Source organism: Procambarus clarkii, chromosome 76, assembly GCF_040958095.1.
Source record: "Procambarus clarkii isolate CNS0578487 chromosome 76, FALCON_Pclarkii_2.0, whole genome shotgun sequence".
NCBI classification, from domain to species: Eukaryota; Metazoa; Arthropoda; class Malacostraca; order Decapoda; family Cambaridae; genus Procambarus; species Procambarus clarkii.
In genome coordinates this window covers 10,744,404-10,756,422 of record NC_091225.1, presented here as the reverse complement: position 1 = coordinate 10,756,422, position 12,019 = coordinate 10,744,404, and positions in this window count along the sequence as shown.

Genomic DNA, 12,019 nt, shown 5'->3' with positions numbered 1-12,019 from the left:
TTAAGAGAGTGATGCAGAGGCTCAAGAGAGAGATACAGAATCTCAAGAGAGTGATGCAGAGGCTTAAGAGAGTGATGCAGAGGCTTAAGAGAGTAAGGCAGAGGCTTAGGAGAGGGATGCAGAGGCTCAAGAGAGTAATGCAGAGGCTTAAGCGGGTGATGCAGAGGCTTAAGAGAGTAATGCAGAGGCTTATGAGAGTGATGCAGAAGCTTAAGAGAGGGATGCAGAGGCTCAAGAGAGGGATGCAGAGGCCCAAGAGAGTGTTTTCAAATACAAATGATAAAAATCTATGTGTTTTCATTAGAATTAGCTAAAATGTTCCTGATTTTCGGTTTATATTACCGATGGAAGATGTACACGTAAAACCGCTCTAATCCGGCTGAAACGTCGATATATGCAATAAAACAGAACTTCTCCCCTTTCCAATATCTTACTCAGTATTTTAACGAGAAACAAATAGTTGATTGAAAATGAAGTGTTTAAGGTTAATTTCTAATCAATTATGTGTTTGCATCATTTTTATCGTATATTTAAGGAATTAATAGCAATAAACTGAAAATTCACAAAAACGTGGAAAAACAGCAAAATATTGCCTAATTCCATAATATTTTGTTTATATCACATTAAGGAAAAGGGGATGATAAACGTCAAAATATTGCTGAATTCGATGATTTTTAGTACGAAACATAATGCAAGAAAACTTGCTTAAAATGCAATATTATGCGAAAATCTGAGATTTGATGGCCAAATCACATATCGTGATACTACATGAAATAGTATCGAAATATTAGTAAAAATGAATATATTTGCGTAATATCAAACTACATGAAAAACGTGAAAAAAGTCATTATAATACCAAATTTGAGGATTTTAACTTCGAATCATAGAGCGACGTTTCGTATTATTTAGATCCAAGAAAAGACATATGACAATGTTGTTTCAAATACAAATGATAAATATCTATGTGTTTTCATTAGAATTAACTAAAATGTTCCTGATTTTCGGTTTATATTACCGATGAAAGATGTACACGTAAACCCGTTCTAATCCGGCTGAAACGTCGATATAAGCAATAAAAACAGAACTTCTCCCCTTTCCAATATTTTACTCAGTATTTTAACGAGAAACAAATAGTTGATTGAAAATGAAGTGTTTAAGGTTAGTTTCTAATCAATTATGTGTTTGCATCATTTGTATCGTATATTTAATGAAATAATAGCAATAAACTGAAAATTCACAAAAACGTGGAAAAACGGCAAAATATTGCATAATTCGATGATATTTTGTTTTAATCACATAAAGGAAAAGGGGATGATAAAGGTAAAAATATTGCTAAATTCGATGATTTTTAGTACAAAACAAAATGCAAGAAAACTTGCTTAAAATGCAAAATTTGCGAAATTCTGAGATTTGAAGGCCAAATCACATATCGTGAGAAAACATGAAGTAGTATTGAAATATTGGTAAAAACGAATATATTTACGTAAAATCACACTACATGAATAACGTGAAAAAAGTCACTATATTACCATATTTGAGGATTTTAACTTCAAATCAGAGAGCGAGGTTTCGTATTATTTAGATCCAAGAAAAGACATGACAATGTTGTTTCAAATACAAATGATAAAAATCAATGTGTTTTCATTAGAATTAACTAAATGTTCCTGATTTTCGTTTATATTACCGATGGAAGATGTACACGTAAAACCGCACTAATCCGGCTGAAAAGTCGATATATGCAATAAAAACAGAACTTCTCCCCTTTCCAATATCTTACTCTGTATTTTAACGAGAAACAAATAGTTGATTGAAATGAAGTGTTTAAGGTTAATTTCTTATCAATTATGTGTTTGCATCATTTTTATCGTATATTTAATGAATTAATAGCAATAAACTGAAAATTCACAAAAACGTGGAAAAACAGCAAAATATTGCCTAATTCGATGATATTTTGTTTATATCACATAAAGGAAAAGGGGATGATAAACGTCAAAATATTGCTGGATTCGATGATTTTTAGTACGAAACAAAATGCATGAAAACTTGCTTAAAATGCAATATTATGCGAAAATCTGATATATGAAGGCCAAATCACATATCGTGAGACTACATGAAATAGTATCGAAATATTAGTAAAAATGAATATATTTACGTAATATCAAACTACATGAAAAATGTGAAAAAAGTTATTATTATACCAAATTTGAGGATTTTAGCTTCGAATCATAGAGCGACGTTTCGTATTTTTTAGACCCTAGAAAAGACGTATAAAGATGTTGCTTCCTATTCAAATGATAAAAATCAAGTGTTTCATTAAAATTAACTAAAATGTTCCTGATTTTCGGTTTATATTACCGATGAAAGATGTACACGTAAAACCGTTCTAATCCGGCTGAAACGTTGATATATGCAATAAAAACAGAACTTCTCCCCGTTTCAATATCTTACTCAGTATTTTAACGAGAAACAAATAGATGATTGAAAATGAAGTATTTAAGGTTATTTTCTGATCAATTATGTGTTTGCATAATTTTTATCGTATATTCACTCTCTAAAGCCTCTGCATCACTCTCGTCAGCCTCTGAATCACTCTCTTGAGCCTCTGCATCCCCTTTTGAACTCCTGAATCCCTCTCATGAGCCTTTGCATCCCTCTCATGAGCCTTTGCATCACTCGCTTAAGCCTCTGCATCCCTCTCTTGAGCCTCTGCATCACTCTCAAGAGCCTCTGCATCCCTCTCTTGTGCCTCTGTATCTCTCACTTGAGCCTCTACATCCCCCTCTTGAGCCCCGGCATCCCTCTCTTGAGCCTCTGCATCCCTATCTTGAGCCTCTGCATCCCTCTCTTAAGCCTCTGAATCCCTCTCTTGAGGCCTATGCATCACACTCGCAAGCCTCTGAATCACTCTCTTGAGCCTCTGCATCACTCTCCTGAGCCTCTAGATCCCTCTCTTGAGCCTCTAATTCACTCTCCTCAGCCTCTGCATCCCTCTCTTGAGCCTCTGCATCACTCTCTTGAGCCTCTGCATCACTCCCTTGAGCCTCTACATCCCTCTCTTGAGCCTCTGCATCCCTCTCTTAAGCCTCGGCATCATTCTCCTGAGCCTCTGCATCACTCTCTTCAACCTCTACATCACTCTTTTGAGCCTCTGCATCCCTCTCTTAAGCCTCTGCAACACTCTCTTCAGCCTCTGCATCACTCTCCTAAGTCTTTGCATCCCTCTCCTGATCATCTGCATCACTCTCGTTAGCCTCTGCATAACTCACTTGATCCTCTGCATCACTCTCTTGAGCATCTGCATGCCTCTCTTGAGCCTCTGCAACACTTTTTTCAGCCTCTGCATCACTCTCGTAAGCCTCGGAATCCCTCTCTTGAGGCCTCTGCATCACTCTCTCGAGCCTCTGCATCACTCTCTTGATCCTCTGCATCACTCTCTTGAGCCTCTGCATCACTCTCTTGAGCCTCTGTATCACTCTCTACAGCCTCTGCATCACGCTCTTCAGCCTCTGCATCACTCTCTTAAGCCTCTGTTTCCCTCTCTTGATCCTCTGCATCACTCACTTGATCCTGTGCATCACTCTTTTGATCCTCTGCATCACTCTCTTGAACCTCTGCATCACTCTCTTGAGCCTCTACATAACTCTCTTGAGCCTCTGCATCACTCTCTTCAGCCTCTGCATCACTCTCTTAAGCCTCAGCATCTCTCTCTTCAGCATCTGAATCACTCTCTTCAGCCTCTGCATCCCTCCTTTGAGCCATTGCATCACTCTCTTAAGCCTCTGCATCCCTCTCTTGAGCCTCTAATTCACTCTCTTCAGCCTCTGCATCCCTCTCTTGAGCCTTCACATCACTCTTTTGAGCCTCTGCATCGCTCTCTTGAGCCTCTACATCCCTCTCTTGAGCCTCTGCATCCCTCTCTTGAGCCTGTGCATCACTCGCTTGAGCCTCTGCATCCCTCTCTTCAGCCTCTGCAACACTCTCTTGAGGCCTCTGCATCACTCTCTCGAGCCTCTGCATCACTTTCATGATCCTCTGCATCACTCTCTTGAGCCTCTGCATCACTCTCTAGAGCCTCTGCATCACTCTCCTCAGCCTCTGCATCACTCTCTTAAGCCTCTGCTTCCCTCTCTTGATTCTCTGCTTCACTGTCTTGAGACTGCATCACTCTCTTGATCCTCTGCATCACTCTCTTGATCCTCTGCATCACTCTCTTGAGCCTATAAAACACTATCTTGAGCCTCTGCATCACTCTCTTCAGCCTCTGCATCACTCTCTTAGGCCTCTGCATCCCTCTCTTGATCCTCTGCATCACTCTCTTGAGCCTCTGCATCATTCTCTTGAGCCTCTGCATCCCTCTCTTAAGCCTCTACATCATTCACTTGAGCCTCTGCACCACTCTCGTGGGCCTCTGCATCACTCTCTTAAGCCTCTGCATCTCTCTCTTCAGCCTCTGAATCACTCTCGTCAGCCTCTGCATCCCTCTTTTGAGCCTTTGCATCACTCTCTTAAGCCTCTGCATCCCTCTCTTGAGCCTCTGCATCACTCTCAAGAGCCTCTGCATCCTCTCTTGAGCCTCTGCATCCCTCACTTGAGCCTCCACTTCCCTCTCTTGAGCCTCTGCATCACTCTTGTAAGCCTCTGCATCTCTCTCTTGAGCCTCTGCAAAACTCTCTTCAGTCTCTGCATCACTCTCTTCTGCCTCTGCATCCCTTTCTTGATCGTCTACATCACTCTCTTGAGCCTCTGCATCACCCCTCTTAAGCCTCTGCATCCCTATTTTGGGCCTCTGCATCACTTTCCTAAGCCTCTGCATCCCTTTGTTGAGCTTCTGCATCCCTCTCTTGAACTCCTGCATTCCTCTCATTAGCCTTAGCATCCTTCTCTTGAGCCTTTGCATCACTATCTTAAGCCACTGCATACCTCTCTTGACCCTCTGCATCACTCTCTTTATCCTCTGCATCACTCTCTTGATCATCTCCATCATTCTCTTGAGACTTTGCATCACTCTTTTGAGCCTCTGCATCAGTCTCTAGAGCCTATGCATCCCTCTCTTGAGTCTCTGCATCACTCTCTTGAGCCTCTGCATCCCTTTCTTGAGCCTTTGCAACACTCCCTTTAGCCTCAGCATCACTCTCTTAGGCATCTTAATCCCTCTCTTGAGCCTCTGAATTATTCTCTTGAGCCTCTGCATAACTTTCTCGGGGATCTGCATCACTCTCCTGATCCTCTGCATCACTCTCTTGAGCCTCTGCATTACTCTCTTAATCCTCCTGCATCACTCTCTAGAGCCTCTGCATCATTCTCTTCGTCCTCTGCATCACTCTCTTAAGCGTCTGCATCACTTCTCCAGAGCCTCTGCATCATTCTCTTGATCCTCGGCATCACTCTCTTGAGCCTCAGCATCCCTCCTTCAACCCTCTGCATCACTCTCGTGAGCCTCTGCATCATTCTCTTGAGCCTCTGCATCCCTTTCTTAAGCCTTCTACATCATTCTCTTGAGCCTCTGCATCATTCTCCTGAGCCTCTGCATCACTCTCCTGAGCCTCTGCATCACTCTCTTGGAGCCTCTGCATCACTCTCTTGAGCCTCTGTATCCCTCTCTTGAGCCTCCTGCATCCCTCTCTTGAGCCTTTGCATCACTCTCGTAAGCATCGGCATAACTCTCTGAGCCTCTGCATCCATCACTCATTTCTCCTGAGCCTCTGCATCCCTCTCTTAAGCCTCAACATCATTCTCTTCTGCCTCAGGATCACTCTCTTGAACCTCTGCATCACTCTCTTAAGCCTCTGCATTTCTCTTTTCAGCCTCTGCATCACTCTCTTGAGCCTCTGCATCACTGTCCTGATCCTCTTCATCCCTCTCTGAGCTCTGCATCCCTCTCTTAAGCCTCTGCATCACTCTCTTGAGCCTTGTGCATCACTCTCCTGAGCCTCTGCCTCACCCTTTCTTAAGCCTATGCATCTCTCTTCTGAGCCTCTGCATCCCTCTCTTGAACCTCTGCATCACCCTTTTAAGCCTCTGCATCCCTCTTTTGAGCTGCTCGCATCACTTTCTTAAGTCTCTGCATCACTTTCTTGAGCCTTTGCATTACTCTCTTGAGCCTAATCAATTATGTGTTTGCATCATTTTTATTGTATAGTTAATGAATTAATACCAATAAACTGAAAATTCACAGAAACATGGAAAAACAGGAAAATATTGCCTAATTCGATGATATTTTATTTAAATCACATAAAGGAAAAGGGGATGATAAACGTCAAAATATTGCTAAATTCCATGATTTTTAGTACGAAACAAAATGCAAGAAACTTGCTTAAAAATGCAACATTTGCGAAATTCTGAGATTTGTAGGCCAAATTTCATATCGTGAGACAACATGAAGTAGTATCGAAATATTGGTAAAAACGAATATATTTACGTAAAATCACACCACATGAAAAACCTGAAAAAAGTCACTATTTTACCATATGTGTTTCCATTACAATTTACTAAAATGTTCGTGATTTTCCGTTTATATTACCGACGGAAGATTTACACGTAAAATCGCTCTAATCCGGGTGAAACGTCGATATATGCAATAAAAACAGAAATTCTCCCCTTTTCAATATCTTATCAAGTATTTTAACGAGAAACAAATAGATGATTGAAAATTAAGTATTTAAGGTTATTATCTAATTAATTATGTGTTTGTATCATTTTTATCGTATATTTAATGAATTAATAACAATAAACTGGAAATTCACAAAAACGTGGAAAAACAGCAAAATATTGCCAAATTCAATGATATTTTGTTTATATCACACGAAGGAAAAGGGGGATGATAAACGTCAAAATATTACTAAATTCGATGATTTATAGTACGAAACAAAATGCAAGAAAACTTGCTTAAAATGCAATATTATGCGAAATTCTGAGATATGAAGGCCAAATCACACATCGTAATACTACATGAAAAAGTATCGAAATATTGGTAAAAATTAATATATTTACGTAATATCAAACTACATGAAAAACGTGAAAAAGTCACTATTATACCAAATTTGTGGATTTTAACTTCGAATCATAACGCGAGGTTTCGTTTAATTTACATCCAAGAAAAGACATATGACAATGTTGTTTCCAATACTAATGATAAAAAACAATGTGTTTTCATTAGAATGAACTAAATTGCTCCTGATTTTCCGTTTATATTACCAATGGAAGATGTACACGTAAAACCGCTCTGTTCCGGCTGAAACGTCGTTATATGCAATAAAAACCGAACTTCTCCCCTTTTCAATATCTTACTCAGTATCATTCTCTTCAGCCTCTGCATTCCACTCTTAAGCCTCTGCATCAATCTCGTAAGCCTCTGAATCACTCTGTTGAGCCTCTGCATCACTCTCTTGAGCCTCTCCATCACTCTCTTGAGCTTCTACATCCCTCTCTTAAGCCTCTGAAACACTCTCTTTAGCCTCTGCATCACTCTCTTAAGCCTCTGCATCCCTTTCTTGAGCCTTTGCATCACTCTCGTGAATTCCTGCATCATTCTCGTGAATTCCTGCATCCCTCTCATAAGCCTCTGCATCATTCTCCTGAGCCTTTGCATCACTCTATTAAGCCTCTGCATCCCTCTCTTGAGCCTCTGCGTCACTCTCAAGAGCTCTGCATCCCTCTCTTGTGCCTCTGCATCCTTCACTTGAGCCTCTGCATCCGTCTGCTGAGCCCCTGCATCCCTCTCTTGAGAATCTGCATCCCTCGCTTGAGCCTCTGCATCCCTCTCTTAAGCCTCTGTATCACTCTCTTAAGCCTCTGCATCACTCTCGTAAGCCTCTGAATCACACTCTTTAGAGCCGCTGCATCCATCTTATATTCGTTTTTACCAATATTTCGATACTACTTCATGTTTTCTCACGATATGTGATTTGTCCTCCAAATCTCAGAATTTCGCATAATATTGCATTTTAAGCAAGTTTTCTTGCATTTTGTTTCGTACTAAAAATCATCGATTTTAGTAATATTTTGACGTTTATCATCCCCCTTTTCCTTTATGTAATTTAAACAAAATATCATCGAATTAGGCAATATTTTGCTGTTTTTCCACGTTTTTGTTAAATGTTTTGTTTTGTTTTCATAAAATATGTATGATAAAAATGATGCAAAACACATAATTGATTAGAAATTAACCTTAAATACTTCATTTTCATTTCTGTTTTCAAACAGAATTTCTGTTTTTATTGCATATATCGACGTTTCAGCCGGATTAGAGCGGTTTTACGTGTACATCTTCAGTCGGTAATATAAGCGGAAAATCAGGAATATTTTAGTTAATTGTAATGGAAACACATTGATTTTTATCATTTGTATTGGAAACAACATTGTCATATGTCTTTTCTAGGATCGTTTCAGCCGGAATAGAGCGGTTTTACGTGTACATCTTCCATCGGTAATATAAACGGAAAATCAGGAACAATTTAGTTCATTCTAATGAAAACACATTGTTTTTTATCATTTGTATTGGAAACAACATTGTCATATGTCTTTTCTTGGATCTAAATTATACGAAACCTCGCGCTATGATTCGAAGTTAAAATCCTCAAATTTGGTATAATAGTGACTTTTTCACGTTTTTCATGTAGTTTGATATTACGTAAATATATTCATTTTTACCAATATTTCGAATCTTTTTCATGTAGTATTACGATTTGTGATTTGGCCTTCAAATCTCAGAATTTCGCATAATATTGCATTTTAAGCAAGTTTTCTTGCATTTTGTTTTGTACTAAAAATCATCGAATTTAGCAATATTTTGACCTTTATCATCCCCTTTTCCTTTATGTGATTTAAATAAAATATCATCGAATTAGGCAATATTTTGCCATTTTTCCACGTTTTTGTAAATTTTCAGTTTATTGTTATTAATTCATTATATATACGAGAAAAATTATGCAAACACATAATTGATCAGAAAATAACCTTAAATACTTCATTTTCAATCATCTATTTGTTTCTCGTTAAAATACTGAGTAAGATATTGAAAAGGGGAGAAGTTCTGTTTTTATTGCATATATCGACGTTTCAGCCGGATTAGAGCGGTTTTACGTGTACATCTTCCATCGGTAATATAAACAGAAAATCAGGAACATTTTAGTTAATTCTAATGAAAACACATTGATTTTCACCATTTGCATTTGAAACAACATTGTCATATGTCTTTTCTTGGATCTACATAATACGAAACCTCGCTCTATGATTTGAAGTTAAAATCCTCAAATATGATAATATAGTGACTTTTTTCAAGTTATTCATGTAGTGTTATTTTACGTATATATATTCGTTTTTACCAATATTTCGATACTACTTAATGTTTTCTAACAATATGTGATTTTGCCTTCAAATATCAGAATTTCGCAAATTTTGCATTTTTAAGCAAGTTTTCTTGCATTTTGTTTTGTACTAAAAATCATCGAATTTAGCAATATTTTGACCTTTATCATGCCCTTTTCCTTTATGTGATTTAAACAAAATATCATCGAATTAGGCAATATTTTTCCGTTTTTCCACGTTTTTGTGAATTTTCAGTTTATTATTATTAACTCATTAAATATACGAGAAAAATTGTGCAAACACATTATTGATCAGAAAATAACCTTAAATACTTCATTTTCAATCATCTATTTGTTTCTCGTTAAAATACTGAGTAAGATATTGAAAAGGGGAGAAGTTCTGTTTTTATTGCATATATCGACGTTTCAGCCGGATTAGAGCGGTTTTACGTGTACATCTTCCATCGGTAATATAAACGGAAAATCAGGAACATTTTAGTTAATTCTAATGAAAACACATTGATTTTTATCATTTGCATTTGAAACAACATTGTCATATGTCTTTTCTTGGATCTAAATAATACGAAACCTCGCTCTATGATTTGAAGTTAAAATCCTCAAATATAGTAATATAGTGACTTCTCACGTTATTCATGTAGTGTGATTTTACGTATATATATTCGTTTTTACCAATATTTCGATACCACTTCATGTTTTCTAACAATATGTGATTTGGTCTTCAAATCTCAGAATTTCGCAAATTTTGCATTTTTAAGAAAGTTTTCTTGAATTTTGTTTTGTACTAAAAATCATCGAAATTAGCAATATTTTGACCTTTATCATCCCCTTTTCCTTTATGTGATTTAAATAAAATATCATCGAATTAGGCAATATTTTGCCGTTTTTCCACGTTTTTGTAAATTTTCAGTTTATTGTTATTAATTCATTATATATACGAGAAAAATTATGCAAACACATAATTGATCAGAAAATAACCTTAAATGCTTAATTTTCAATCATCTATTTGTTTCTCGTTAAAATACTGAGTAAGATATTGAAAAGGGGGAGAAGTTCTGTTTTTATTGCATATATCGACGTTTCAGCCGGATTAGAGCGGTTTTACGTGTACATCTTCCATCGGTAATATAAACGGAAAATCAGGAACATTTTAGTTAATTCTAATGAAAACACATTGATTTTTATCATTTGTATTGGAAGCAACATCTTTATACGTCTTTTCTAGAGTCTAAAAAATACGAAACGTCGCTCTATGATTCGATGTTAAAATCCTCAAATTTGGTATAATAATGACTTTTTTCACGTTTTTGATGTAGTTTGATATTACGTAAATATATTCATTTTTACCAATATTTCGATAAATATTTCATGTAGTATCACGATATGTGCTTTGGCCTTCAAATCTCAAATTTTCGCATAATATTGCATTTTAAGCAAGTTTTCTTGCATTTTGTTTCGTACTAAACATCATCGAATTTAGCAATAATTTGACGTTTATCATCCCCTTTTCCTTTATGTTATTTAAACAAAATATCATCGAATTAGGCAATATTTTGCCGTTTTTCAACGTTTTTGTGAATTTTCAGTTTATTGGTATTAATTCATTAAATATACGATACAAATGATGCAAACACGTAATTGATTAGAAATTAACCTTAAATACCTCATTTTCAATCAACTATTTGTTTCTCGTTAAAATACTCAGAAAGATATTGAAAAGGGGAGAAGTTCGGTTTTTATTGCATATATCGACGTTTCAGCTGGAATTGAACAGTTTAACGTGTATATATTCCATCGGTAATATAAACAAAAAATCAGGAACATTTTAGGTAATTCTATTGAAAACACATTGATTTTTATCATTTGTATTGGAAGCAACATTGTCATACGTCTTTTCTTGGGTCTAAATAATTCGATACCTCGCTCTATGATTTGAAGTTAAAATCCTCAAATATGGTAAAATAGTGACTTTTTTCAGGTTTTTCATGTGGTGTGATTTTACGTAAATATATTCGTTTTTACCAATATTTCGATACTACTTCATGTTTTCTCACGATATGTGATTTGGCCTCCAAATCTCAGAATTTCGCATAATATTGCATTTTAAGCAAGTTTTCTTGCATTTTGTTTCGTACTAAAAATCATCGATTTTAGTAATATTTTGACGTTTATCATCCCCCTTTTCCTTTATGTAATTTAAACAAAATATCATCGAATTAGGCATTATTTTGCTGTTTTTCCACGTTTTTGTTAAATGTTTTGTTTTGTTTTCATTAAATATGTATGATAAAAATGATGCAAAACACATAATTGATTAGAAATTAACCTTAAATACTTCATTTTCATTTCTGTTTTCAAACAGAATTTCTGTTTTTATTGCATATATCGACGTTTCAGCCGGATTAGAGCGGTTTTACGTGTACATCTTCAGTCGGTAATATAAGCGGAAAATCAGGAATATTTTAGTTAATTGTAATGGAAACACATGGATTTTTATCATTTGTATTGGAAACAACATTGTCATATGTCTTTTCTAGAATCGTTTCAGCCGGAATAGAGCGGTTTTACGTGTACATCTTCCATCGGTAATATAAACGGAAAATCAGGAACAATTTAGTTCATTCTAATGAAAACACATTGTTTTTTATCATTTGTATTGGAAACAACATTGTCATATGTCTTTTCTTGGATCTAAA